The 27,541-nt window shown below is 51.3% G+C and overlaps 1 long non-coding RNA gene across 1 annotated transcript; it reads left to right on the top strand.

Annotated features, from left to right (window-relative positions):
• The first annotated feature begins 9,852 nt into the window (after positions 1 to 9,852).
• On the top strand, positions 9,853 to 27,125 carry LOC131817785 (uncharacterized). Its single transcript, XR_009348576.1, has 3 exons — positions 9,853 to 9,968; positions 26,746 to 26,835; positions 26,929 to 27,125. It is a non-coding gene; the product is annotated as an uncharacterized LOC131817785 (long non-coding RNA).
• The last annotated feature ends 416 nt before the right edge of the window (positions 27,126 to 27,541 follow it).

The following is a 27,541-nucleotide window of genomic DNA, read 5'->3' as shown; positions in this document are numbered from 1 at the left end:
TGCGGGCCATACTGACTCTTTTCCCTTTCCCTGGCCTGAACTCAGATGGAGCTGAGAACTCAGAGCCTCGTCCTGAGGCCCTGAGGTGGCTGGCCTGCGGTGAGAGAGTGGCCGCAGTCCTGGGGTCCCCTGGTTTGTGGCTGCTTTGCCCCAGTCTCTGCCTCATCGTCCTGTGGCCTCTTCTTCCTCTGTGTCTCTGCGTCCTTACGGGATACTATGTCCGAGCGTCTCTGTTCACATTAAAAGTCTGTTCTTACAAAGACACAAGTCCTTGGATCAGCCCACACTGACCCACGGTGACCTCATCTTACCGCGTCTATCTGCCAAGACCTTACTTCCCAATAAGGTCACATTCACTGGTCCTGGGGATTCAAAGCTCAACACGGCTCCAACCTCAGTTTCCCCTACCCGCCCAGATCCCCAGGGCCACCAACCTAGAAATGTAAAGGAGAGGCTGTCATTGGCCCAGGGTGGCTGGAGGCGCGCCCCTGGCTCAGTCAGGCTGGCAGGCTGTGTGAGGTTATGGGCCGGGGCACCCTTGGGGCACCCCGATTCCCCTTCTGTTTGTTGGAGTCTTGGGACCATTTGCGATGCTTCTGTGTATTGCCACATCTGGAACAGAGCGCCTTTCTCCAGCTTCTCCCTGCTGGTTTGCTTCGTAACGTGACATTCCGGAAGGTGGTCAGAGTGGAGTTCACGTCCCCACCCAGGCATCACGGGGCCCAGTGAGTCTCTGCTTCCAGAGCAGCAGTCACGGGGCCCAGTGAGTCTCTGTTCCAGAGCAGCAGTCACGGGGCCCAGTGAGTCTCTGTTCCAGAGCAGCAGTCACGGGGCCCAGTGAGTCTCTGCTTCCAGAGCAGCAGTCACGGGGCCCAGTGAGTCTCTGTTCCAGAGCAGAACACAAGCGCCCCCTTGCATCCGGACACACTCCCAGGCTCCCCTTGACCTCTGCCTGGGATCTGCCAGCAGTCTCCGAAGCTCTCACAGCCCTTCTTCTCCCAGTCCTCAGGGACATGTTCACACCGTCTGGCTTCGTTTGCCTTTTACAACCGACCTTTTTTTTTTTTTTAATTTTTTATTTTTTATAAACATATCTTTTTATCCCCAGGGGTACAGGTCTGGGAATCTCCAGGTTTACACACTTCACAGCCCTCACCGCAGCACATACCCTCCCCAGTGTCCATAACCCCACCCCCCTTCTCCCATACAACCGACTTTTTAAAGGAATTTATAACTGGGATATCCAGGGTTGATTTGGTTTGGAGAAATTAAGATTTTTTTTTCATAAGCAAGTAAATTGGGAATTAAATTAGGTCTAAAATTCATTTAAGCCTTCTGACAACTTGTTTGCAGGAAGTAATTGCTGTGGTGCTGGCAAGTTTAATAAGCAGAGAGAAGCTGAAGAAAAACTGAGCATTGCAAAAGAAAGAGAAATATTAAATTTGAATTAAGAATTCATCCTCCCCAGCACTTTATTATGAAAACTTTCAAACAACAAGGCTCAAAGAATGTCTCCAGTGAGCCCCTCCCCTGTCCGACCACCACCGCCTCGGCTGCACCGTTACCGCGTGACTTTACTGGCTGCCTGGGATCTCGTTCTCCCTCGACCTTCTCGAGGGCAACTGGGGGGAGGGGGGCCGAAAGGGGCAGAGGGAGAACCTTAAGCAGGCTTCACACCCAGCGCGGAGCCCAACACAGGCTCGATCTCACAGCCCTGAAACGATGACCTAAGCCGAAATCAAGAGTCAGCCCTGGGATGCCTGAGTGGCTCAGTAAGTTAAGCGTCTGCCTTCGGCTCAAGGTCATGATCCCAGAGTCCTGGAATTGAGTCCCGCGTGGGGATGCCTGGTCTGTGGGGATCCTGCTTCTCCGGCTCCCTCTGCTTTTGCTCTCTCCCTCTCTAATAAATCTTAAAAAAAAAAAAAAAAAAAAATCAGACGCTGAGCCCGCTGAGCCACACAGGTGTCCTGTCTCTGAGAATTGTTGTAATTAGGTGAACACCAACTTGCCCTGCAGACTCTGCCAGGGAAGTGCGAACAACCAGACTGTGAGCCACTCGCTGGGTTCCCAAGTGCGTCAGAGCGTGACCTCGGCCATGCTACCGTGATTTGTACAAAATCTGTATCTGGTCTTCATCCTTTTTCAGGCACAAAGCTCCTAAAAACCTTGGGATTTCCTAATTGCTAAGCTTAATAAAGGGGTCTTGTTTTCTGGTGACAAACTCCTTTCAACCACACCTGAGTTGATGATAAGGCAGAGACTTCTAGAAAGCGCGTAAGCCTGAAGGCCAGTTGCCTGAGGAAACAGCCACGGCACTGAAGGGGTGCAATCTTCCGTCCCACCCCTAGCCTTCCGGGGAGGGAAGAAAGGCTAGAGGTTAAATCCCTGCCCAGTGGCCAGTGATCTAATCAATCATCCCTCGATGCCTGAAGCCAGGTTAGTGAACTGGAACTCGAGTAGGTTCTAGAAGAGTCGGGGGCGGGCTCGGAAGCACCGTGCCCTCTCGCCAGGCTCCGCTCTGTGCGTCTTGTCCACTTGGTTGTTAACAGGTAAGTGAACTGTTTCTCTGAGTCCTGTGAGCTGCTGTAGCAAAGTCCGCGAACCAGGAGGGGGTCTGGGGAGGCCCTGGATTGTAGCCTGTAGGTCGCACCAAGCTGTCAGCCTGGACCTGGCATTCGGCTTGAAGGGCAGATTTGCAGGCCTGAGTCCTCACGTGTGGGATCTGACCCTGTCCCATCTCCGGGTAGCTCGGGCCAGAATGGAGTTGAATCGCGGGAAGCCCGGCTAATGTCATAGAATTGCTCGGTGTGGGAAAATCCCCGTGTTGGAATAGGAATCGGAACTTGACCCCGTGCCACCAACAGATTTCCGTGTTCATCGCCCCAGAAATGTGTCCTCAACCCGTCTCTGCATGGTAACCCCCTCTTCAACCAGTAAGAGCCAAGTCGTCTATCCTTGTAAGACAAAACTGGGCTCGGTTCTCGCCAAGAGCGGGAGCCCCATTCTCTGGGGATACCCGAGGTATTTCCAGCATGGCTTTAACACCGCACTGACCTCAGGTTCCTTGCCGTGTGTCTGTCTGCCCCGTCTGAGAGATGCAGGGGGCCTCTTGGGACTTTGCTGATTCATCTTCCAGTCCCCTTGGGCTCCTGGCTCAAGTCCTGGTACCTGAGGGGCAGGTATGTAGACGGTAGGCAGAGGGCAGAGGGCCCACAAGAATGCTAGCTGGAACTTTCTAGAACAAACTAAGCAGCTCCACTTGTGAGTAGGCAAAACAGATCACATGGGGATTTCTTCTAAGCCTCGAGCTGTCTCACTTGTTGGCCAGGATCACAGAGCAGCCCGGGAGGTCCCGTGTGTGCAGCAAGCGAATGCACACAGTGGCCCTCCTGCTTCTGTGTAAGGGACAGTGCTGCCACAGGAACAGACCAAGTAACAATGAAGCAGGTATTTTCTAAACACTGGATTAAAACTGCTACTCAAAAAAAAAAAAATTCAGTCTTCCGAGCACACATGCGTGCACACACACACACACACACACACACACATCCCTCTCAGTTCTGTTCACCTGCCACGATGCTTTGCTCTCTGCCCTCCTGACCACCTTCTGGCCTGCATTTCAGGCTTCAAGTGGAATTTCTTACACTAAATACTGCTCTAAACAGGGAGTGGATGGATTTGCCCTGGTTTTTGGTATCTCTTGGGACAAAGCGCATCCATTGGCAGAACTCCAAGAATGAGGCACGGGGAGAAAGATTCTAGACACCCACTGAGAAGTGCCAATATAATATATTTTTTTAAGATTTATTTATTTGACAGGGAGAGAGAGAGACACAGCTAGAGAGGGAACCCAAGCAGGAGGAGGGGGACAGGGAGAAGCAGGCTCCCTGCTGAGAGCAGGGAGCCTGATGCAGGGGTTGATTGCAGGACCCCAGGACCATGACCTGAACCAAAAGCAGACACTTAATGACGAGCCACCCAGGCACCCCATGATAAAGAATGCTCCCATACTCAAGTTCTGAAAATGACTGGCTGCATGGATTTTTCTGGGTTGACTTCGAAACAGTCATCTCTGCAATCTCTGTGCCCAGCACAGTGCCTGGCAGAAAGCAGATACTCAGCAAACATCTGATGCTTGGCTGTATGTGAATTACTCAAACTCTGTGGCTAGAGAAAAACATGGACCCGGACTAGACCATCTCAAAGGTTTACAGTCACTCTGATGGGGGAGAAAGATCCTCAGGATGCTGTGTACCTAAGACTCGGAAACCGTCTGCCCCTTGATCATATATGTCCCCTCTCACTGTGGACTGGTGGTTCAACTCATCTTGGATTTCTATAGGGTGAGTCCGGAACCAAGAGAAGCGTGCCCAGGATACTTAACCTTCCTGCTGTCAGCATGCTTTTAGCAGCAAGTGACCCATAATCTACTTAAACTCATTGCATTTGTGGACTCCTGTAAGAAGGAGTTTGGGGGTAGATTCAGGCATGGCTGAATCCAGGTGCTCAAACATGTACTAATCAGTTCTGCCATCCTCTGTGTTGACTCTTGCCACCATGGTTAAATGACCACCAGCGGTTCCAGATTGCATCAAACCCCCTCAAGAAAGAGCTTCCCTGGGTCAGGGTTCCCACAGTCCTCCTAGGGTCGCATCTCATTAGTCTGGCTTGGGGTATGTGCCCATCCCTCAGCCAGTCACAGTAGCTGAAAGAATGATCCGGTTAGCCAAACCTGGGTCATATGCCTTCTGCTAAGACGAGAGTTGGAATTAATCTGCTCATCGAAATGCTGTAATCATGAATGGGGGGGAAAGTTGCCAAGACAGAACTGGGTGCTATTTCTATGCAAAGAGAATGAAATAATCACTTTGGGGAGATGGACGTCCTTTCCAAGTCTTTCCCGCTCTCTCCCTCTCCTCCCCACTGAGCAGCCTCTCTCCAGCCAACCCCACGTCATTGGGAAACTACCCCCCCCCACTTTGCCTGATGAACTCTGAGCTCCTGGTGCACCTAAAATCCCAGATGAGTCTCTTCTAGTTCAAGACTCATTTTAGCCGGAGCCCTTTAGTCAACTCATGGCTCAAAAAAGTTAGAGGGCATTTATCAAACACCCACAGAGTGCCAGGAACAATGCCAGGTTCTCCACCATCCGGGCTCCGTTGATGCCTGACCACTCAGAACCACTTGGAAAACTTTTTCCCACAACAGTTCTGGGCGCCCTCCCACAGGGATGCGGCTTTTATTGCTCTGGGCTTACTGCCAACGCCTCAGTGTTCTTCCCCAACCTTCCCTCCTCCAGGTGTTTTCTGGCAATCAGTGGATGAACGAATAAAGAAGAGAGAGAGGGACAGACGGGCGCCTGGGGGGCTCAGTCGGTGAAAGCGGCTGCCTTTGGCTCAGGTCATGATCCCAGGATTCTGGGATCAAGGCCCACATCCGGCTCCCTGCTCAAAGGGGAGTCTGCTTCTCCCTCTCCCCTTCCCCCCGTTCTCATGCTCGCTCGCTCACTCTCAAATAAATAAAATCTTTATAAAAAAAAAACCACATCTCTGTGTACACACACACACACACACACACACACGGGAGTATCAGCCGTAAGAAAAGAATGGGCTCTTGCCATTTGCAATCACACGGATGGACCTAGAGGCTATAATGCTAAATGAAGTAAGTTTGACAAGAAAGACCAACACTGTTAGGATTTCACTTATATATGGAATCCAAAAGAACAAACCAAACAGAACAAACACGTAGATAGAACGATCTGGTGGTTGTCAGAGAGGAGGGGAGCAAAGGGGATCGCGAGGTACAAACATCCCGCTATAAGACAAGTTCGGGGGACACAGTATACAGCACGGGGAATGCTGTTAACATGTAGCAATGCCGTGGTCACAGATGGCAGCAGGATTCATCCTGATCGCTTTGTGATGTGAACCATTGAATCACTGTGCGTCCGCCCGAAACTAACAGAGTGTCGGAGGGCAGCTACACTTAGTTTAAGCCAAGAATCCCTGCATTAGGAAATAAGCTGCTTCACCCCATAGGGAACGGAGAGCCATGTTGGGGGCCAAACTGGGAAATGCCAGCTGTGTGCTTTAGAATCAGCCTGGGGAGGCACGAAGGCTCTGGGTTTGGAGTGAGCAGCTCTGGTTTGAAGCTCCTATTCTAACAGCCTGACTGGCCGCATCATTGGTGGGGGTCCCTGAGCAAAATGAAATGCGAGCTCCTTTGTTCAAAAGCGATTAAGGGGTGCCTGGGTGGCTCAATGGGTCAAAGCCTCTGCCTTCAGCTCAGGTCATGATCCCAGGGTCCTGAGATCGAGCCCCGCATCAGGCTCTCTGCTCAGTGGGGAGCCTGCTTCCTTCTCTCTCTCTGCCTGCCTCTCTGCCTACTTGTGATCTCTGTCTGTCAAATAAATAAAATCTTTAAAAAAAAAAAAAAAGAATTTCAAGATGGTGATGACAAAGCATGAAACCAAAAGGGGATTGGGGGTTTGAATGCAAACCCTGTGCACAGGTCACACCTCCAGGAGGCTGACCTAGTTTCCCTGCCCAGGAACTTGGGAAAGTCATTCAACGGCCTCAGCTTTACTTGCCCCCTTTCTGGAAACAGGATAGCAACATCTTTTGCTGGGAGGTGATGTGCAGACCACAGTAAGACCATGGATATGCAGAGCTTTGGGGGGGGGGGTGTCTTATTATTCCCCAATTCTCAAAACTAAAAGACCCAAGTAGTATACTGACCATTGCCCCTCATGGTGAGAAGAGAATAAAAAACACATTATTAGACATGTTGACCTACCTGAAACAGAGGCAGCAGAGAGTCAGAACCCAAATCTGATCTTTCTAGTCAGAGATCTAGAACCCAAATCCCCCAGGCTTCTGTCCCCAGACTGAGGAACCCTGGAGAGCCCTGCTGGCTTTCCCCTGGAAAGAGGAAGCCCTCGACAGGCACTTTTCTGTACAGTATTTCATTTGATGTCCCCTATGACTCAGAGAGATAGGCATTTTGCTGTACTCTTCTGTTTCTAAACAGACGAGTAAATAACACTCCCAGAGCTGTTTCTAGGACAAGCTGGATCCCTCCACCCCAGGGCCTTTGCGCATGTGCTGTTTTGCTGGAAATGCTATTCTTCCCCTCCACTCTGTCCTTAGCGGACACCTACACATACGTGCATCTCAGCTCAACTTCACGTCATCAGAAGGTCCTTTCTGAATCTTGCAGACCTTGCCAGTGTCCTTGTGTATTGCTTTCATACCTTTCAGAGCTTCTCTTGTGGTATATATGTATATCCATGTGGTTATCCAATTAATGTCTTTCTGTAGTCTGAAAGCATCAAGAGAGCCAGAACCCACCACGTTGCTCACCATTGACTCTCCAAAATCCTGGGTGCGGCTTGGCTGACACACCCCCCAAATATGTATTTATTGAATGAATGAATGAATGGATGCACTTGCCCAACCTCACACAGAAAGAGGCAGAACTGGCATTCAACCCAGATCATCTGACCCAGAGTCAACCCACCTCCCACTTTTATCTTGTTGCCAAATCTGAGCGAATGTCAGTTACAAATACGATAAAGGAAAACGTATTTTTTGTTCTCAGTAACTGTGTTCCATGTCAAGTTTTCCTGAAGCCATACAAAAAACATGAGCCTGCCCCCTCAGAGACAAAGCCCAGTTTCTACTTCTTGTCTGCCTCAAAAACACTAATAAATAAAAAATGATACAATAAATAGACGAACCAGACAAGGCAATTGTTGAAAGTTGGGGTGGGGAGAAGATGTTATAGGCTTCCAGAGCGCCAAAGGCACAAAGGATTCTACGGGTCCTGGGGTCCCCCATCACTGTTCTAAAGGTGGGGGGTGGAGCACAGAAAGGGTAAGCGGCCCACCCCAAAGCACACAGCTGGTTAATCCAGCGCAACCCTCCTGTACTCAGATCTTTCCACCCTCTCTTTTCTGCAGCCGGAGGTGATCGCAGGCACCCCTCTGCTCGCTCCAGAAGCTGACGGCTTTGTTGACCCTACCCTGCTGTGTCACCTCCTGCCTGCCCGCCCAGGGGAAGGACGGCTGTCTGTTACTGCCCCATTTGAGGGGATACCGGCAGGCCACTAGAGTGGGTAGAACAGTGTGCCCCAAAACCGTATGTTGAAGTCCTAACCGCCTCCCCCGCCCCCAGCACCTGGGAGTGTGGCCATATTAGGAAACAGCCTTTGTGGATGTGACCACATCAAGGTGAGCTCAGATCGGCTCAGACCGGGCCCATCTCCAATGCTTGGGGTCATAATGGGAGGGAAAAGAACAAACCGAGAGCACCCTGGAGACTACCTTGGGACAGTGGAGGCAGAGATCCAAGGGGTTCTGCCACAAGCCACGGGACGCCAGAGATGGCCAAGAAGCTGGAAGAAGCAAGGAAGGATTCTGCCTTGGAGGCTCCAGAGAGAGCCTGGACCTGCTGACAGCCTGATTTCAGACCTCTGCTTCCAGAACATGACAGGGTATCTGTCTGTTCGTTGCAAGGCCCTCAGTCTGTGGCACTTGAGGTCCCAGCACTTAAAGGACACACAGTGTGCGGTCAGCCAAGATTTCTATCCAGGTACGTCTGCCCCTCCGGGCCAAGGGATAAGTTTCTCTCCTCTTCTCCAATCAGCTGTGCCACCAGCTTTGTAGCTCAGGCCACTGCGAGGACCCTGCTAGGGTTCTCCGCAACAGGGCAGATGGTAGAAGCATCCAGAACAATCCATGTGGTGAGTGTTTTAATGCTCCTACCCTATTGAGGCAGAGAGGTCTCAAATACTCAGTACTCAGTTAAGAGGAGAAGAGAGGGGAATGGGGACCTTCCTACTGAAGATCTGGGGGCTGGAGCAAAGGCCTCTGGTCCCTGGGCCATCCCCACCCACGACTGCCCCTCCCCAACCAGCGTCCCCTGCTGGGGGCACGAACATAGGACAGAGGGAGCTCTGCACGGGGCTGCTGTGGGGTGGGAAACCCACGTGGGCTCCCAGCCTGTTGACATCAACAAGAAGGAAGGGGAGCCTCGCCTTCGGTGGAAGGCGGAGCCCAGAGCATGGTGTACTTTCCCCGAGACAGAGTAGGCCAGCTTGCCCCTTAGTGTAAGAGATCCTGGCACATTTTTGGAAACTTCCATCTCTATAATTCCAAAAGCTCCAGGGAGGCACCTGACAGCTTGGGGGAAGGCAAGGAATTCTAACAACCCGCAGGATGGATGCTTCCACACGGCTTGGATGCGGATTCTGGAGGAAAGCACCCTGGGAGACAGCAAGGAGGCAGAGGCAGGAGGGGCTCACAGTGTCCGCCCACCGGGAATCAGGGAGAGAAGGGGACCGGGCGTATTCATATCTTTGATCGGCACACGTCTTCACTGTTGGAATTGCATAATGCGCATGTTCAGGCATTACTTTTATAATCCATTTTTCTTTGTTCTTCATTCTCCAACTTGCAGGATGACCCGTTCCCCCCCACACACACACACACTTTTCTGCTGCTTTCCCATGGTAACTGAGCCGCCGTGATCAGCAGGGAGGGGGAAGCTAACAAGGCGTTAGTACCAGGTCCCTGAAATGACCAAGAAATTCGCACTTTAAAGGCGCCTGCAGCCAGTTCCACCTGCTCTGCCACATTCTGGCCAAGCGGAGGCAGCGCCACGCTGGAAAGGCAGGCCAAGGTCACAGACACCACGGACAGCCACACACCGTGTGCCTGGCTGGTCCTCGCCCCCATACCGTGAGAGCAGGGTCGCCCCCACGGCCAACCCTGGACTGGCGGAGGGTGTGTCCTTCCTTCCCAAGCTCTCCCTGGGAACTGGGTCATGTGACCTGCTCTGGCCAATGGGAAGGGGCGAACGTGGTGCGTGGAAAAGCCAGAACCCGCTCTGCTGGGCGGGAGGACGCAGGAGGCCTCTGGGCATCTGAGCTGAGCTGTTGACCCACACGCTGGATGCTGCGGGCAGGTGTGCGCGTGGGAGCGGGTGTGCGCGTGCGGGCGGGTGTGTGCGTGCGGGCGGGTGTGCGCGTGCGGGCGGGTGTGCGCGTGCGGGCGGGTGTGCGCGTGGGAGCGGGTGTGCACGTGCGGGCGGGTGTGCGCGTGCGGGCGGGTGTGCACATGGGGCGGGTGAGCGCGTGCGGGCAGGTGTGCGCGTGGGAGCGGGTGTGCGCGTGCGGGCGGGTGTGCGCGTGCGGGCGGGTGTGCACATGGGGCGGGTGAGCGCGTGCGGGCGGGTGTGCGCGTGCGGGCGGGTGTGCACATGGGGCGGGTGAGCGCGTGCGGGCGGGTGTGCACATGGGGCGGGTGAGCGCTTGCGGGCGGGTGTGCGCGTGCGGGCGGGTGAGCGCGTGCGGGCGGGTGTGCGCGTGCGGGCGGGTGTGCGCGTGCGGGCGGGTGTGCACATGGGGCGGGTGAGCGCATGCGGGCGGGTGTGCACGTGGGAGCGGGTGTGCACGTGCGGGCGGGTGTGCGCGTGCGGGCGGGTGTGCACATGGGGCGGGTGAGCGCGTGCGGGCGGGTGTGCACATGGGGCGGGTGAGCGCGTGCGGGCGGGTGTGCGCGTGCGGGCGGGTGTGCGCGTGCGGGCGGGTGTGCGCGTGGGAGCGGGTGTGCACGTGCGGGCGGGTGTGCACGTGCGGGCGGGTGTGCACGTGCGGGCGGGTGTGCGCGTGCGGGCGGGTGTGCACATGGGGTGGGTGAGCACGTGCAGGTGGGTGTGCGCCTGCCGGTGTGGGGTGTGCGCGTGGGAGCAGGTGTGTGCCTGGGAGCAGGCGTGCGGTGGGGGCAGGTGTGCGCATCTGTTTCCGTGAAGTCGAGCAGTCAGTAAGTTAGAATTGTTGCGCGAGAGCCTGACTCATCACTGGCAAGAAATCACCTCCGCTGTTCCTGTCCCCGTGACTCTGGCAAAGTCCTCTCCTGACCTGCATGGGTCACATGAAAGAGCCCTCTCCCTCTCCCCGGCCCCCAACAGTCCTGGTCCGAGGGTGGCCGTGCAGCCAGGACAGGCCCAGCAGAGCGCTGTGTCGCCTGCGGATTCCAGGCTGGGAAGGCGGACTCTGTTTCTGCGGGGGAGCAGGCCGCGGGGGAGGACGAAGGCTCGCGGGGGAGCTCGGCCGCGGCGTTGCTACGGTGAGGAAGTCTGTTGGTGCTGAACACTGAGCCATAACTTTTTCAGGAGGCATCAGTGGTGCGGGGCATAGGGCCTACAAGCCCGTCAGAACATAGAAGCCTGTTGGAGACCTGGAAGAAAATGGTATTGACCCCAGAAAAGGGACGTGAAATTGCAAAGCCCAGCCTGTGTTTATATAAATATCTACAAAATATATCATTATGCCACCTTTGTTAATGGTTACAGTTAGCATTTAGAGAATGTCACTGCGCGTGGAAGGAAGTGGCAGGTTTGTTTTCTGGTGTCACGTGAGTTCCCAAGTATGCAGGATCCCCGCTGAGAACCCCCAGCCAACTCTTAGCCAAGCCACTTGGAGTGAAGTAAGTCAGGAAGGTTTCTGGGGGTGAGGAGCAGCGATCCCCTCTGTGCTCTAGAGAGGGGCTGTGTGTTTTTCACATTACAAGAAATCTGGGGAAATCTGGGGAGCGGGGCCAGTTCCCTCTCCTGTATCTTTGCCCAGAGACAGTCACATATTCATTCCTCATCCCTCCATGAAATGCCAGGAAAGAGAATGAAATGGCTTTTATTCGTTTAACAAAATGCTCTGTGCCAGCCAGCCTCGTAGGCACTTTAAAATACTCAGTCCTCGCACAGCCCTATAAAATGGGTGTAATTCGTAGCCACATGTACAGATGAGGAACCTGGCCCAGAGAGGCTGAGTTACTCGGACAAGGTTGCACAGCTTGTACATGGAAACGCTGGGATTCTAGCCCAAGCCATCTGGCTCCAGAATTTACTTCCACAGTCAACTTTGATGCCCCTGGGTGTTACAGATGCACCCTGGAGCCAGAGGTCCGAGCATCTTCTCCTGAGGGGGGTGACTGCTTCAGGACAGGGTAGATGCCGGAAGGAAATCCAAATGGCGTAAGGCGAGAGCAGGGGTGGTGCCCAGTAAGTCCGCAGAGCCGCCCCTCCTTGCTTCCTCCTCCCCGTCTCCTCCCTCGTGCCCCATCTCCTTCCTCCCCTGGGCACGTGCTGGCATGAAGTGGACAACTAAGAACCCAGTAACTGCCCCTTCCCAGCGGGGGGACCCTCGGTAGCCGTCCTGCGCCTCCCCCTCCCCCTCGACTTCTCACTCTCTGATGTGCGCTATGAGAGGACTTCCGCGATGCCAGCCGTACATAGACGAGGAGAAGAAAATCTTCTGTTTAAACAGAAATTCTAATTCTCTGAAAGGTGGTGAACAAACAGTCCAGCATGCATTAGAGATGAGCAGATCTTGTTGGCGTAAAATCGTGCTTCAGGTTCTTGAGACAAGCAGAAAATAGCTCTGAGTCCTTACCAGAAGCTTCTTTGTGTCAAAGGACTTGCCTCACCCTTTCAATTTGTGTGGCTCCGAAGGTGCTGAGCGTTCCTGCCCAGGTAGGAAGCCACCTCTCGTGTTGCCAGTGGGTCATACCCCTCCGCTGGGCACTGAGCGGCTTGTCCCCTGCTTTCTACTGCAGTGGTCCAGTCCTTTCAAATGAATGCATTTTCAGGGTTGAGGATGAATTACAAATTGCCTTTACCCATGGGGCAATGCCCATGGCCTGGATCCTGGAGGGCTGAGCTCAGGCTTGGGAAAGCTCCCCGCGGTTCTCTAGTTTTGGATGCTGTCAGAGGCAGCTTGTTCTTTCCAGAGCCTCTCTCCCGAGAGCCTCCAGTCCCTGCTTAACCCATGGGCCAGGTGGGGTCTGTCCCAGAAGCTGCCACAACCATGTAAGCAAAAGCAGGGAGTTCGTTACAAAGGGACGGACGGGCCTCCCTGCAGCGAGGGCAGGCCGCGTCCCTGTTACCTGCGCGACATGTCACCGCAAAACCTCATGGCTGATCAGGACCACTTATGCAATGCCCCCAGATTCTGTGGGAGGGGAATTTGGACAGAGCACGATGAGAGGAATGTGTCTTGATGGCCCGGGGCCTCCGCAGTGAAGGCCCAGAGGCCGGACGCATCACTAGGTGGTCGGCTAGGACCTCAGCTGGGCTGTCGAAGGAGCCACGTGCTCGTGGCTTCTCCCTGTGGCCTCAGTGTCATTGAGGAGCTGTCTCTGACTGCAGGGTGGGTGACCGTCCCACAGCCCCAGCTCCTGAAATCCACTGTTGCCTCTGCACGGAGGCCGAGCTTGCCTCGGCAGACATCGTGAGCCCTTCCCAGTCCTGGAGAACGTGGGACTCCTCTGACAGGTGACCCTTGACTCCGGGACTCCCCAGTGGCTCTGTCAGGCTTTCTTTAAAACTGTGCTCCAGGGGTGCAGAACTCCCCACTCCTCAGGCATGGGTGGCACAGACTAACATCCTCCCGAAGAGTACAGCGTGGGGGGGGGTAACTTTTCAGTGGAAAAAGCTGACAGACACACTTCAGGCAAACGGTCAAGGTCGACATCAACACAGACGTCCTGCTGCTAGCGCACACTCGTGATAGGATAGAGGAGGAAGCTTCAGCTGTGAAACTCTAGGAGTGTCCCTCACCACCAAACTCTTAACCATGAGAATAAGCATCAGACAGCCCCCGAGCCCCCTTCCCTCTGGAAACCATCTGTTTGTTCGCTGTAGTCAAGAGTCTGCTTCTTGGTTTGTCTCTCTTTTTTCCCCCTTTGCTCATTGATTTTGTTTAAGTTCCACGTCCGAGTGAGATCACGCGTGTTGGTCTATGTCAACTTCTTTGACGTGGCGGTGTCCCCTCCGGCTCCGTCCACGTCGTGGCACATGGCAAGCGTTCGTCCTTTCTGACGGCTGAGTAATATTCCTTTGTGTACAAACACCCGCCCTCTTTATCTGTTCATCCATGGACGGACACGTGAGCTGCTTCCACACTTGGACCTTTGTAAACCATCGGGATCCGTGTGTCCTTTCAAGTTAGCGTTTTAGTATTCTTCGGATGTATACCCAGTAGTGGAATTCTGGATCGCATGGTAGCTCTGTTTTCAGTCTTGAAGGACCTTCCCTGCTTTTTTCCACAGCGGCTGCACCAGTTTGCATTCCCCTCAACGGTGCGTGAGAGACCCCGTCTCTTCCCGTCCTCACCAACACTTGTCGTGTCCTGGGGAGTTGATCTTAACCTTCCCGACAGGTGTGAGGCGGCATCCCGTTGTGGCTTTGATTTGCATTTCCCTGACGATGACTGAAGTGGAGCATCTTTTCATGTGTCCATTGGCCATTTGGTCTATTCATGACTTCTGCCCATTTTTTTTTAAAGATTTTATTTATTTATTTGATACATCACGAGAAGGCAGAAAGGCAGGCAGGGAGAGGGGGGGAAGCAGGCTCCCCGCTGAGCAGAGAGCCTGATGCGGGGCTCGATCCCAGGACCCTGGGATCATGACCTGAGCCGAAGGCAGAGGCTTAACCCACTGAGCCACCCAGGCACCGCTTCTGCCCATTTTTTAATTGGATTCTTCATTTTGCTTTGTTTTTTTATGTTGAGTTGTATAAGTTCTTTATAGGTTTTGGATACTGAGCCTTTAACTGATAGGTCACTGGCACATGCCTTCTCCCATTTAGTAGGTTGTCTTTTAGTTCTGCTGATTGTTTCCTTCACTGGACAGAGACATTTTATTGTGATAAATTGCCAATAGTTCATTTTTCTTTTGTTCCCCTTGCCTCGGGGGGACCTGTCTAAAAACAAGTCGCTACCGCAGATGTCAGAGAAATTACTGCTCGTGCTCTCTTCTAGGATTTTTATGGGTTCAGGCCTCACATTTCGGTCTTTAATCCATTTGGGGTTTATTTTTGTGTCTGGTATAAGAGAGTGGTCCGGTTTCATTCTTCCGCGTGTCGCTGTCCGGTTTTCCCCACACTGTTTGTTGAAGAGACTGCCTTTTCCCTTTGCATATTCTCTGCTTCTTCACGAAAGATACATCAGCCATCTAATCATGGGTCTGTTTCTGGGTTCTCTCTTCTGGTCCACTGATGCATGTGTCTCTTTTTGTGTCCGTACCACACTGTCTTGATGGCTGTAGGTTGGTAGTCTATCTTGAAATCTGGTATTGTGATACCTCCAGTTTTGTTCATCTTGTTTCAAGGTTTCTTTGGCCATTTGGGGTCTTTCATGCTTCCATACAAATGTGGAGATCATTTGTTCTATCTAGCTCATTCCTTGGTATTTTGCTATTTGGGGTGCAATTGTAAATGGGATTATTTTCTTAATGTCTCTTCCTGGTGCTTCGTCATTGCCGTGAGAAGTTTTAAGCTGAGAAGTAACGTGTTAGGATTTGTGGTTTTTATGACCTGTCCCCACATGGGGACACATGGACACCGGGTGCCCTCCTACAAGTAATAGAAATCCCGGCTCCAGCTGGCTTCAAGGAGAAGGAAGAGTCCTGCCTCCCTTTTCACAGAGCACAAAGATAGAGCCAACTCGGGCAGGGCGCCGGACCAGTTTCCCAATTTGATGGGCTCTGGCCCCATCCACCCGCAGCATGCTGGCCTCGCCCTTGGTCTGGTGGCAAGCTGGGCCCCACCTTCCAAGCATCCAAGCATCTCATCCAGGTAGAAGAAAAGCTCAAGGAAATAATAGCAACACCTCCAGTAATTCTCTTTTAGGAATGAAGAAACTCTTCCCAAAAGGTCCTGGCAGAATTCTTCTTAGCTCACTGACCAGAACAGGATGATGTACTTAGTCCAACCCACTCACTACAGAGAAGATGGGGCCACCCTAATTGGCTTAGATTAACAAAAATCTACCCCTGGTTTGGAGATCGGGTTACTGGGGTTATTGAGTTCTTGGAAATTCTTAGCCAGGAGGACTTCGCAAGGAAAGATACTGTGGCCAGATTGATACCCAGCGCACCCAGCGCACCCAGCGCCAGAGCTGGAATGGATGCCGGAAGACCCCTTGGAGGCGCCCCCAGTGGTCCAGACCAGAGACGACGTTGCCTACACCAGCAGTAGACTTCTAGAGAACTGGGGGGACCGGATGTGTGTTAGAGAAGTCCGTTCCATAGGACTTTTGATAGATGGGAGAGCCTGGAGCAAGAGGTAGCTTCTTTGTGTGGATTAAATATTATCTGGTTGTTTTCTTAAATTCACCGTCCTACTGATCACACCCCAAAACCACCCCCGGAGACACTATTCTGCCTTCAGAGGGGGGTCTGCATTCTCCATTAATAACATAATACGAAATTCCCTGAGAATAATGACCCCATTTCTCAGGGTTATTTTCTGTCCCCACCGATGGCTTCACCCAGTGTTCCAGGGCTGAGCACTTAGAATCAGGTCAGTCCAGTCTGGAGTCATTTTTAAAGAAAAAAGACAAACTTGCATTCAATCAGTTCCGTGTTTAATAAAATGATGCCGCTTAAGATTTCAGCTTGATTGAATTTAAAATATAAAAGCCTAGGTATAAAGGAAAAGCTAGCGGCTCTTACTGAAGCAGCTCCATTCAAAAACCTCGTTCAGATCTCGTGGGGTTTCCCATCTGCTTTTCCTGCTGACTCATTCTTTCCACAAACAACTTCAGAAACAATGAAGCCTGCGTTTATCTGTGGGGACAGCACCGTCCTGTCTTGACAAGTACGAGGAATGGCTCATCAGCGCACTTCGTCTGCTCGGAAGGAAAGGTGCTCTGCCAGTTTGTGTTATTAGCCCCAGAAGGAACCCTATAATGAAGAAGCCCTAGACAGACCACGGGTTCTCTGTTCATATATGCTCCAGCCTTATAAGTACTTTGAAATCACTCTGGGCTGTTCTTTGATATCCTTCGGAGCCATAGGCTTTGCTATAAACCTTAAACTTCATTTGGAGGCAATTTAACCCTCAATTTATCCACAAACTTTCAAAGAAATTTGGGCAGTTTCCCTAAGCAAATGACTCCTGTAATGTGACACAGTGTCTCATAAACAGGGCCACTTTACCGTTGATAAGACTGCCTGGAGATTAGGACCACGCACGTTCAGACCAGCTGATGGACGAGCAGTCGGGATTAAACCCTTTGTTGGTTTTGTTGTTGTTGCTGCTCTTGTTGGTTTGGGTTTTTTTTTGGGGGGGGGGTGGTTTTTTTTTTTTTTTTTTTTGCCTTTCAGGTTGTTAACTATAAATGAGGGATGATATCTTGTATGGGCACAGGAGTGGGTACTCTCATAAAAGGTTCGTGAGATATGAATTGCTACAGACTTATGGGGAGGTGTGGCGGCAGTCCCTGGGAAACGTGCAAGGGGACACCTGGGTGGCTCAGTTGGCCCAGGCATCCAGCTCATGGTTTCAGCTCAGGTCATGATCTCGGGGTCATGGGACAGAGCTCCATATCAGGTTCCGTGCTCAAGGTGGAGTCTGCTTGTCCCTCTCCTTCTGCTCATTTCCCTGCTAGCTCGCTCGATCTCTCTCAAATAAATGAATAAATAAAATCATTTTTTAATAAATAAAATGTCCAGAATGCAACAGCGGTCACAGTAGAGAATACTTACCCAGTTGCAAAAAGAATAACAGAGCGGTGCCTGGTAGCGTTGATTGTAATAGGAGAAAACTAGAAACCACCTAAAACCCTACAGAATTCAGTAAACGGTCATGTACCTGCATTCAAAAAGACCTGGGCCAGTCAGTACAGATGGTGATTATCGAGACGTGTTGTGAGGAGGAAAATGTGAGAAATTAGTCGAGCTGGACTCATGTTAGACCCAACTCAGCCCCAAGGCGGCGTTCTGTGTGGGTGGGTGTTTAGGCAGGTGCTCGGAAAGGCTCTGGGACCGCAGAGCCCATGGGCACTCAGCGCGTGAGTCGTTGGACTACTCCACGAGGCTAATAATATTCTCTCTGGCCTCTGCCTTTCGAATTCCGTTCACAGAGAATTCCAAACCCCAGCTTATTTTCAAAATCTGTGAGTGATTTTCCTAAGGCAGGGTGGCTGTTCCTCAGTGTCCCCTGTCAGCCCCCTCCCACCCCCGCTGCCCAGCGTGGTGATTTCTTCACCTGCTCCAGATCTCCCTGCAGAGTCTGCGGTGGTCAGCCCCGGACGACATCCTGCCTCTCGGTGGCTGTGCCCGTGGAAACCTTCCTCCCCACCCCCTCTCCTTGCGTGATTGGGGCTTTTATCCTTTATACAGGAACCTAAATGTCCCTTCTCCAGAGAAGCCATGTGAACCCCCAGGATGGGACACGTCACTCCATGATAGGTGCCTGGATGGCGCCATGTGCCGTGCTCCCTTGTCCTCCGCATAACTGAGACGACACCCCCACCGTGTCGCCAACTGTTGAACCAGGAAGGACTCCTAACCTGCAGACACTAACCTCCGTAGGCCTCCATATGGACCACCTCGACTTCTGTGTCTCATTTGTTTAATACTGACCCCTTCCAGACCCCAGGAGTCATGCAGCATCTTTGTGTTTCTGCTTGTGAGAAAGGTGGGGCTCGTACTAGGACGCCGTAAGGCTGTCGTGAGGATCGTGTATCCTGACACCGTCAGTCATGGAGAGTGGTGTCTGGCACATTCTATTTTAAGAACTCGGCATATCCGAGCTGTTGCTACAGACGCCAAGCTCCATGAGGGCGGGGTCGCCTCCATCTTGCTTATTATGGTGGATTGCAAACCATGACCTCAGATTCCTCTCATCCCGGTACAGGTCCCTGGGCGATGGGGTTTTGCCTCTCCTTCTGTCTAGAGATGGGCTCCTAGGTCCCCTCCCCTGGAATCCAGACTGGCCCCATGACTTGCTCTAACCCATAAATGCTACAGAAGGGCTATTCTACCATCTCTGAGGCCCAGCCTGAGAGCCCTTGCCCTTTCCACGTTCCTTCTTGTGGAATGCCGCCTTCTAAGGATGTTGATCTAACCGAACCCCAGGCCGGGGGAGAGCTGGGGCACCACCAACACCCAACACCAACCACCGTAGCTGTGAGTGGAGCCATATTGGGACTTCTGGCTCCGCTGACCCTCGAGCCACATGTCCTGGTAAGACCAGCAGGAGAATTCCCAGCCCGTCCGCAGGATCATAAGTCATAAAACATCACTGTTGTTCCAAGCTAAGTATTAATACTACATATTGGCCGGTGTCTTTTGTTACTCAGCAAACACTAACGGATACGTCTGCCATTGTTTCTGTCACGCTTCACACGGGGCTGACACTGGTGAATGCCCAATAAATATTTGCTGAATGTATAAGTGAGTCCGTGAACAAAAGACACAACCAGTGGGCAAATGAATGGAGGGATAGAGAGACATGTGAGGGAGGCAGCCCTTTTAGTCTCTTGGCCGGATCCATTCTTCAGAGTAGGAGGACTGAGGGACAACAGCCACCATCTCTGTAACTGTTGATTGCAGAGACTGTGCTTCGAAAGGGAGATGTGATCAGACGTTATCCCCCAATCGCATCAGACCGACTTCCTTTGTCTTCTCTGTGGAGTACAGAGGAACACCCAAATTTCAGGTGCGCGTACCCGGACTGCCTTAAAAACCAAACGATCTGCTCCATTTCAGGAAATGATGCTCAAACTGGTTATCCTAGTTATGAGTAGCGCCGATATTTCTTCTTCCATCAACCACAGATAAAAAGGGCTGTGTTGGGAACACGGACTGTAATTTGGCCTCCGTGGAGTGCCTGAGTTTATCTTTATCGTGTACAACAGAAATCTTAATTTTCCACTTGTATTAAGTTCTTCTCGCTCCTGAGGCAAAACCGGAAGGCAAAAAATCTTCAAAGCCATTGAACTGTGCTCACGTCTTTGTGTCGTATTCCAGCTTCAAGACGGAGTTGGGAAGACAAAACAGATTAATTAATTCAGGTGTCACAATTGTAATCATCTAATTGGCTTTACTCCCCAGATTCTCAATATTTTTAATTCAGCCCATAGTGAAGTGTCACGGATTTCTATGGCATTTGTTCATCAACTACCAGAAAACATAGTTTTCCTATTTAAAATGAGTTTTTGGGGCAGGCAGCGAGGGAAGTGGAAAGAGAAAATAAATGGGCCAATTTTCTCATTTTTCATGCCAAAGAGTCAGTCAATACCGGTGGGAATTAAAACATGGAGCCCAAGAGAAAGTCAGTGGCTTCAGCTTCTATGACTCTGATAATCTGTTTTCTTAACTTTGAAGGGATGGGGAACTTGTTTCTCCCGATTGTGTGTGCGTATGTGCATGTGTGTGCATATCCAACCGTTGGCATCTGTTTACTTTAACATCCGATTGTTTTATTGTTGAATCCAAGTAAAATCAAATCCTTTCTCATCGAAAATATTATGTATAGTAACAGACCCCGTTTTCAGCAAAGCACGTCACTGGTTTTCTTTCATTCATACCTTGGAGACCAGGTGCTAACCATGGTCCTGATTTGGGGAGGAGGGTATGAAGGCGCTTTTTTCTTTGGCATTATTCTTTGCGCTTTTAAACATTGTTCACTTTTTTTTTTTTTAAAGCATAAGCATGTATCCTTTTATGAAAACTATGAAATCATTGCTTTTTTTTTCATTGCTTTTTTATACCAAATAACGAAATATATATTTCCTACTTTCCTTCAAGTTAGATCTTTACTGCAAACCGTCTGGCTTTAGAAACCCATGGCAGAGCTAGTGTCTGGGGAGGCTGTCAGCCGGGCGTGGGTGGGCTGGTGAGAGGGATTCTGTGAGGTCAAGGGGGAGTCCCGGGGAGCGCTAGGGAGGGGCAGAGACACGCAGAACAGCAGAAGCATCTCCTGTCCCACAGGCAGGTTGGCCTGAAAGATTAAGAAGGGGTGAGCGAAGGTGTGGCCCGGGCAGCAGAGAGCTTGCTAAAGGTCGAGGTTCAGGGGTCTCCAAGAAAGGGACCTTAGTGGCTCTCTTGCCCTCAGGGGTCCTGTCTGGTTAACTCACATTGAGAAATTCCAGAACACTGAGTGCTGGAGGCTGTCACAAGGTGTCACATTCCCAGTATGGTTCTATATAAAATGTAACATCCAGAAACATCCGGAGAGGCATGGAGGGCCTCCAGCCCTGTGTCGGAGAGTGGAGCCGTCCACTTGCTCCCCCTCCCGAGGGCTCCCCAGTGGCTGTGGGAGGCCATTCCACACACGCCCTGTGGCCCAGCAGCAGGGAGACCAGTGAAGAGCCCTTCTAGCTCTCTCCAGCTCTCTCCTCTGTCTCCCCAGCGCCAGATGTTCCCCGTGGGTCATGATAAGACCCGCGGGTAACTTCCCGTCCTGTTGCCAGGGCTACAAAGGGACGAGCCCACCCCTAACCCCAGGGATAACATACACTATCAAAAAGTAAGCAAAAGGAGCAGAAGAAGATGCGGGAGGATTTGGTACAACCTTGGAGTAAAGAACACTTTTCTGAGTGCGACGCCAAACTCAGAAGCCACAAGGGAGATGGACAGATGGGACACGCCCAAGACTTGGCAGGTCCAAAGGCCTGATTTCCTCAATGTGAGAACAGCTCCTCCGAATCAGTAAGAAAAAGACTGACCGTGACTAGATAAGAGACAGGACTGGCAACAGGCCCCGAAAAGGGAACAGCAGCTACCCCTAAATCCTAGAGAAGCAGCTCAGCCTCACTTGGAAACAGAGAAATGCAGGGAGCTGCCCTCCTGCGGGTCAGGCTGACGAGGGGCGGGGCTCCCTGCACGGGGCGGGGCTCCCTGCACTGGGCGGGGCCTCAGAACTCCTTGCTCCCTGTAGACCCAGGGGTCAGCGTCCCTTCAGAGCTGCAGACCAGGTGTCTATCTCGCCTTCGCCGAAAATATGTTTGCAGTGCAAGCAAGCAGGATTCCTAAGCAAAAAGGTTTGAAGTGCAGGGGCGCCTGGGTGGCTCAGTGGGCAATTCGCAGATGTTCCCTCCCTTCCACAGGGCAGCTCTTTGGCCTGCTCATTCACTCGTGCAGTAAGTACTCTCTGAGCAATTACTGTGCTTGGCATTGTTCTGGGTCCTGGGGAAACAGCGAACAAACCCCCTGTCCTCATGGCCCTTGCGTTCTGGCATCGGAGACAGACAAGTGTGTGCCTGGCGTGCAGGTGGTGCTGTATGCTAGAGGGGAGATGGAGAGCGTTGATAAGGTGTTGGGACGGACCTTGTGTGATCTTTACATACGGTTCTCAAGAAAGTCCCTGAAGAGATCGTGACATTTGAGCTGAGATCTCAAAGAAATGGGGGAGCCAGCCATAGGGATATCCGGGGCAAGGGCACATGTTCTAGATGGAGGGAACTATGCGTGCAAGGGTCCTGTGGCAGAAGCAGAGCCAGTATGCTCCCGGGAAGCAGGGAGGTCAGTGAGGCTGATGCTAAGTGAAAGGTGGGAGGAGATGGGACCAAAGAGGTGTCCGAGGCCAAACAGAGTCGGGCTTAGCACATCGCTGTGGACCGGGTGAGGCCGGCCGGTGCCCTGGCCGGTGCCAGTCCCTAAATAATCTGTTGAACTTGAGCTTCAAATGCAGTGTCATCGTGGTGAGGGAAAATCCCCTTTGAACACTATGCTTCCAGTCTATGAAAAGGAGGCATTGAATCATTTTTTAAAACTTTCTGCTTCAATTACTCATGTTTTCAAATGTTTTCTCTTATTTAGTGATAAATTACATTAAGAACAAAGCCTATATTTGGTCTGGGCAACTTTTCTCTAATGAGTTGTTTAATGCCAGTTGGTAGAATTTTATCAAAACCTTCTGCATTTATCATTACAAGTGGTATTGATCTCTCCTATTTTTCAGAAATAGGATTTTTTTTTCGTGGTTCTAGAATATTCCATTATAAGAGGGTACCATAATCATTTAAGTGAGTTTCTGGGATGGAATATTGGAGAAGGGTTTGATTTAACAGTCTCCCTCCCCCTTCCTGTTCTTCCCCCGCACCCTCGTGCACACACCCAGGACACATACACACCCTACACACACGACACATGGACACAAATACCGACGCCAAGGGAAGAAGGATGGAGATGCTGGGTATTGTTCTCATTCTCTGGTTCCCTCCCTCCTGGGTCCTCTCCCCCAGACCCGCCTCTGTGGGGCAGCCTGTCCGTGGACCTCCCTTCCCTTGCCTGGTCAGGCCTCCCACCCCCTTGCCCTGGCTCCGTGTCTCTGCTGGCTTCCCTGGACCCTGGCCACATCTCGGTCTTGTTCCCAGCAGGAGGGGGCTGTTTCCTGCCGGGAACCTGCCCTGTACTCCAGGCCCCTTCTTCATGTCTCGCTGTATCACCAGCTTCCCCTGGTAAGTTCAGGACCCCCCGAGATGCAGTCCCCTTGCAGATCCTAAACAGGAAGCAGGGCAGAAGTCCAGATTCCCCATAACACCGTAGTCAGGGGCTCCTCTGTGAAAACTAGCCACAGGAAACCTCCCAAAAATGGAGTCAGGAGGTGGGCAGGGGCAGCACTCTTGCCCTGCCTCACTCGTCGTCCGTTGCAGACGCAGCCGGAAGAGAGGGGCTTAACCTTGCAGGTGGCTGCTACTCCTGGAAGAGAGCTTTCTTCCTCCCTGGGCAGCAGCTTCGCCAGCAAGAAGCCACCACATCTGGAACCCCCTGTTTCCTCCAGTGGACTTTCAGCTCATAACCACCCTCCCAACATCCTTTTCTCCTCAAAAAGCTTGCCTCTGTATCAACCCAGAGTTGCCCACGATTTTGCCACAGCTTTTCGGTCCCAGATTGCAATTCTTTGATTCCACTAAACCCATCTGTTGCTGGTAACATAACTGGCAGTTTTATTTTTCAGGTTAACACCTCTAAAGGACCCACACATCCCGCCTTCCCCTCTGTCCCCACATTTCTTGTTTCCCCTCCAAACTCCAGCATCATGAGGGAGGGCTTTCCCCATGTGGCAGCCTATATGATGTCTTTCTGCCCCTTGAAAAGGGATGCCCCTTCTCGGGATATTTTATTTTCATTTGGCAGAAAAGCATTACAACGGAGTGATTTTTTTATCTAGAAAACTTTCAGGATAAATACACAAATCTGCAGTTACCTCTGCCGTGAACAGCAGGCTCCCCTTAGAGGATGTCCTTGTGCGGTGCACAACCTGCTCTCCCAGCCCCTGCCTTCTTAGCTCTTCTTCATATGTATGTATCATATATGTGTTCTTCCTACTTCTATCTTCATGACTAAGCACTAGGCATTTCTGCATCTCGGGAGAAACTCTAATGTCAAATGGTCCAAACCAGCACCCTATTAGAAAGGTCAAGTACCCACCTGTGCTATCTGAGGACAGTAAATTCCTGTTTAGTCTTAGGAGGTGGACTGTTTAAGAACACGTTAAAAGAGGAAGGTTAAAAGGTGTCAGCCTAAGTGTGGGCAAATAGGTTTTCTCCTTTATATGGGCTGGAGACTCAAGTCATCTCTCAAACCCCACTCGCTTCCCCATTTTACGGGTTTAGAAACTGAGCCCTGTACCCCAGGCTAAGCTCCTCCAGGGTCACCTTGTGAAATGCTAGACTGTGTGGCCTTCCCACTTGGAATCCCCTAACACCTCAGTAAATTGGAACAGGAGACCAGAGAACATGGGAGATGAGCCCAGCAGGACCCCCTGCTTCCCAACGCTGCTGCTTTCCCCTTGGCCGCTGGACATTTGCGGCCTTCTGAACGCCTCGGGCTGTGAGCCGGGATGTCAGTTTTCACTTAGGGAACATTTTTACACGGCAGTCGAAAGCCATTTAAGAAATAAACGCTGGGAAGATGATAATGGAAGTGCTGGTAACCTTTAATGACAGCGGCACTTGCAAAACGTACAGTTCAGGAAGGGCCGACGCTTGATCCAAAAAGCTCTTGTTAAAATCCAATCATCTTCCGCAATGAGCATTAGCAGGAAATGCCTGCGATGAACAAAAACACAGGAAAGGTTAATGGCCTTCTTTGCTAAAATGATTCGGGGTTTTATCTCACGTTCCGACTCCTCCTCACACGATGCACATACTGAAGGGTTTTTTTTTTTTTTTTCCTTTTTGGTAATCAGGAAAAAAATTGATTACCAAAATTATAATTAAGAGGTGGGAAAAGCTGCAACAATTTGGCTGCTTCATTTAGCACATATTTCAGGTTAATTGCGTGATTTTACTAATGAAGATATTTGCATGAATATTTTCAGTGGCTACATTCAACTTACTGTGCAGCGAGCGCTCTGCCAAGTAGATAGGACTTTGTTTTTTGTTGGATTCAGGATGGGACAGAGGCTGAAACTCTCAGGGGCATCCATAGGGAATGCCCAGCTTCACACATCAGGATCCTAATTAGGAATCCGTCAAAGCCCCCTCATAGAATTCACACGCCCTACTTGCACAGCCGGATCCTTCTCTGATTTTGCAGGAGACTAGGTGATTCCAAAGATACTGGAGAAGCCACCTTTACCACCAGTTTTTGAAGAAGTATTCTTAAAAAGAAGTATTTCCCCCATACCTATCCCGTCCGACTCCCCACAGGTAATCAGAACTTATGCCCGCTTTTTAAAAAAATAAATGATTATTGAAAAATAAGAGAAATTTTAAAATACAAAATAGCAAAAGAAAATAAAAATTATCCGTACTTTAACCATCCAAAGATAACCACTGTTAAACTTTAGAAGGGCGTAGGGGCACCTGGATGGCTGAGCGTCTGATTCTCGATAACAGCTCAGGTCATGATCTCAGGGTTCTGAGATCGAGCCCCGCGTCTGGCTCTACGCTTAATAGGCAGTCTGCTTGAGATGCCCTCTCTCCCTCTCCTTCTGCCTCTCCCCACTGCGCATTCACACTCTCAATAATTAAAATAAATATATTCACAAATTATAAGAAAAAAGTTTAGAGGGTGTACTATTCTCAATGTTTTTCCTTTGCATAAATGTACATTTTTTCCAAAATGGATTCTCCCGTAGATATGGTTTTTAAAATTTAAACTTGTGTTTCACTCAGCAATAAACTGGGGACACTTTTTCTATCAGTAAACTCTCTTTCTACCACTCTGTGAAGGTATGAGGTCTTTCATAATGGAGACAGGCCATAATTTGTCAAAGGGATCCCCTCTTGTTGGGCCTCAAGGCTGAATGCACCTGTTCCCTGTTAAAAGCAGCAAGCAGGGGTGCCTGGGTGCTCAGTGGGTTAAGCTTCTGCTTCCAGCTCAGGTCATAATCTCCGGGTCCCGGGATCAAGCCCCGCATCGGGCTCTCTGCTCCGCAGGAAGCCTGCTTCCTTCTCTCTCTGCCTGCCTCTCTGCCTACTTGTGACCTCTGTCTGTCAAATAAATAAAATCTTTAAAAAAAAGAAAAAAAAAGAAAAAGAAAAGCAGGCAGTGAACACTCTTTGAAACTCCTAAGCACACCTATCATTTCCCGAAGATAAATTCGCAGATACTAAATGCTTAGAAAGCCTTAGTAGATGCTGCAATTTGGCCCTGCAAACATATCGACTTAAAACCCCACCAGCCTTGTGGGTTAAGGCCCATTTTCCTACATTCTCACCAACGCCAGGACCTGATGCCATTATATGAAAATGCTAGCTAAAAATAAATTCATCTCTTAGTGGATCTAATTTGCATTTCTCCAGTTACCAGTGGTTATTTATTAGCCGTTGGGGGTTCTTCGTGAATTACCCTCGCAAATGCTTTGCCCATCTTTTTAAATTGGGTTCATTTTTCTGTGTCGTGGGATCTATGTTTTAAGGACACTGAGCTGTATATATGAGACACTCACTTTTTTTTTTTTTTTTTTTTTTTACTGACTTTAACATTTTGGATTGGCGCAGAAACTAAAATGATTACATCTTGCTCACCGTGCTCGGCCTCCGCGAGAGAGCTGGGCGGGGAGGAGGAGGCGCCCCCGGAAGGACCGGCAGGTGAGCGTGGGGCGGTGGGCCGTGAGGGTGCCGCTGGCCGGGTTCTACCGGCCTAGCCCACCCGATTCTCACGGTGTTACGTTGGTTTTGCAGATGAAGAAATAGAGGTTCAGAGGGCTTCAGGACTTGTTCCAGGTCCCTCAGGGACCATGGCAGGATTTGACCTCCAGCAGGTGTCTCCGGGGCTGGAACGTGACTGCAACAGATCAGAGAACACGCTTCCCGCGTCTTGAAACTCGGGCTCCAGGCAGCCAGACCTGTCGGAACGGGTCTCCGGTAGAAATGCTCAGCATGTGTCACAGCAAACCCAATGGCAGTTGATTAAACTAATAGGGTTTTCATAAAAGGACGTTTATTTGCGGGTTCACGTGACGTGGACAGAGAGTCATGCGTGAACGGATTTGTCGGAACCGCAAAGGCTCTCTGATGACGTCTGGGACTGTGTGTGTCTTCTGGGTATCCGAGCATCGTCTGGGCCGTTTCTGAGAGGAGAGGCTGTGGCTGGACAGATGTGGGCGATCAAAGGCGTGGTTGGTAGAGGAAGGCGGTCTGCAGCCCCAGTGGAGGGTGCGGGCTCCGTCCCAGTCCCCTTGGGCGTGCTGGGGGGGCCGCCCTCCAGGGCTGGGGACACTGGGAGCCGCTCCCAGGGACTGAGAAGCACCACCTCCCAGCTCTGGCTCTGCTCAGCGGAGATGCATATCCGCCC

Source organism: Mustela lutreola, chromosome 16, assembly GCF_030435805.1.
Source record: "Mustela lutreola isolate mMusLut2 chromosome 16, mMusLut2.pri, whole genome shotgun sequence".
In the NCBI taxonomy this organism is placed as follows: Eukaryota; Metazoa; Chordata; class Mammalia; order Carnivora; family Mustelidae; genus Mustela; species Mustela lutreola.
The sequence above is the reverse complement of the archived record's forward strand: the minus strand, read 5'-3'. Positions and strand labels throughout refer to the sequence as shown.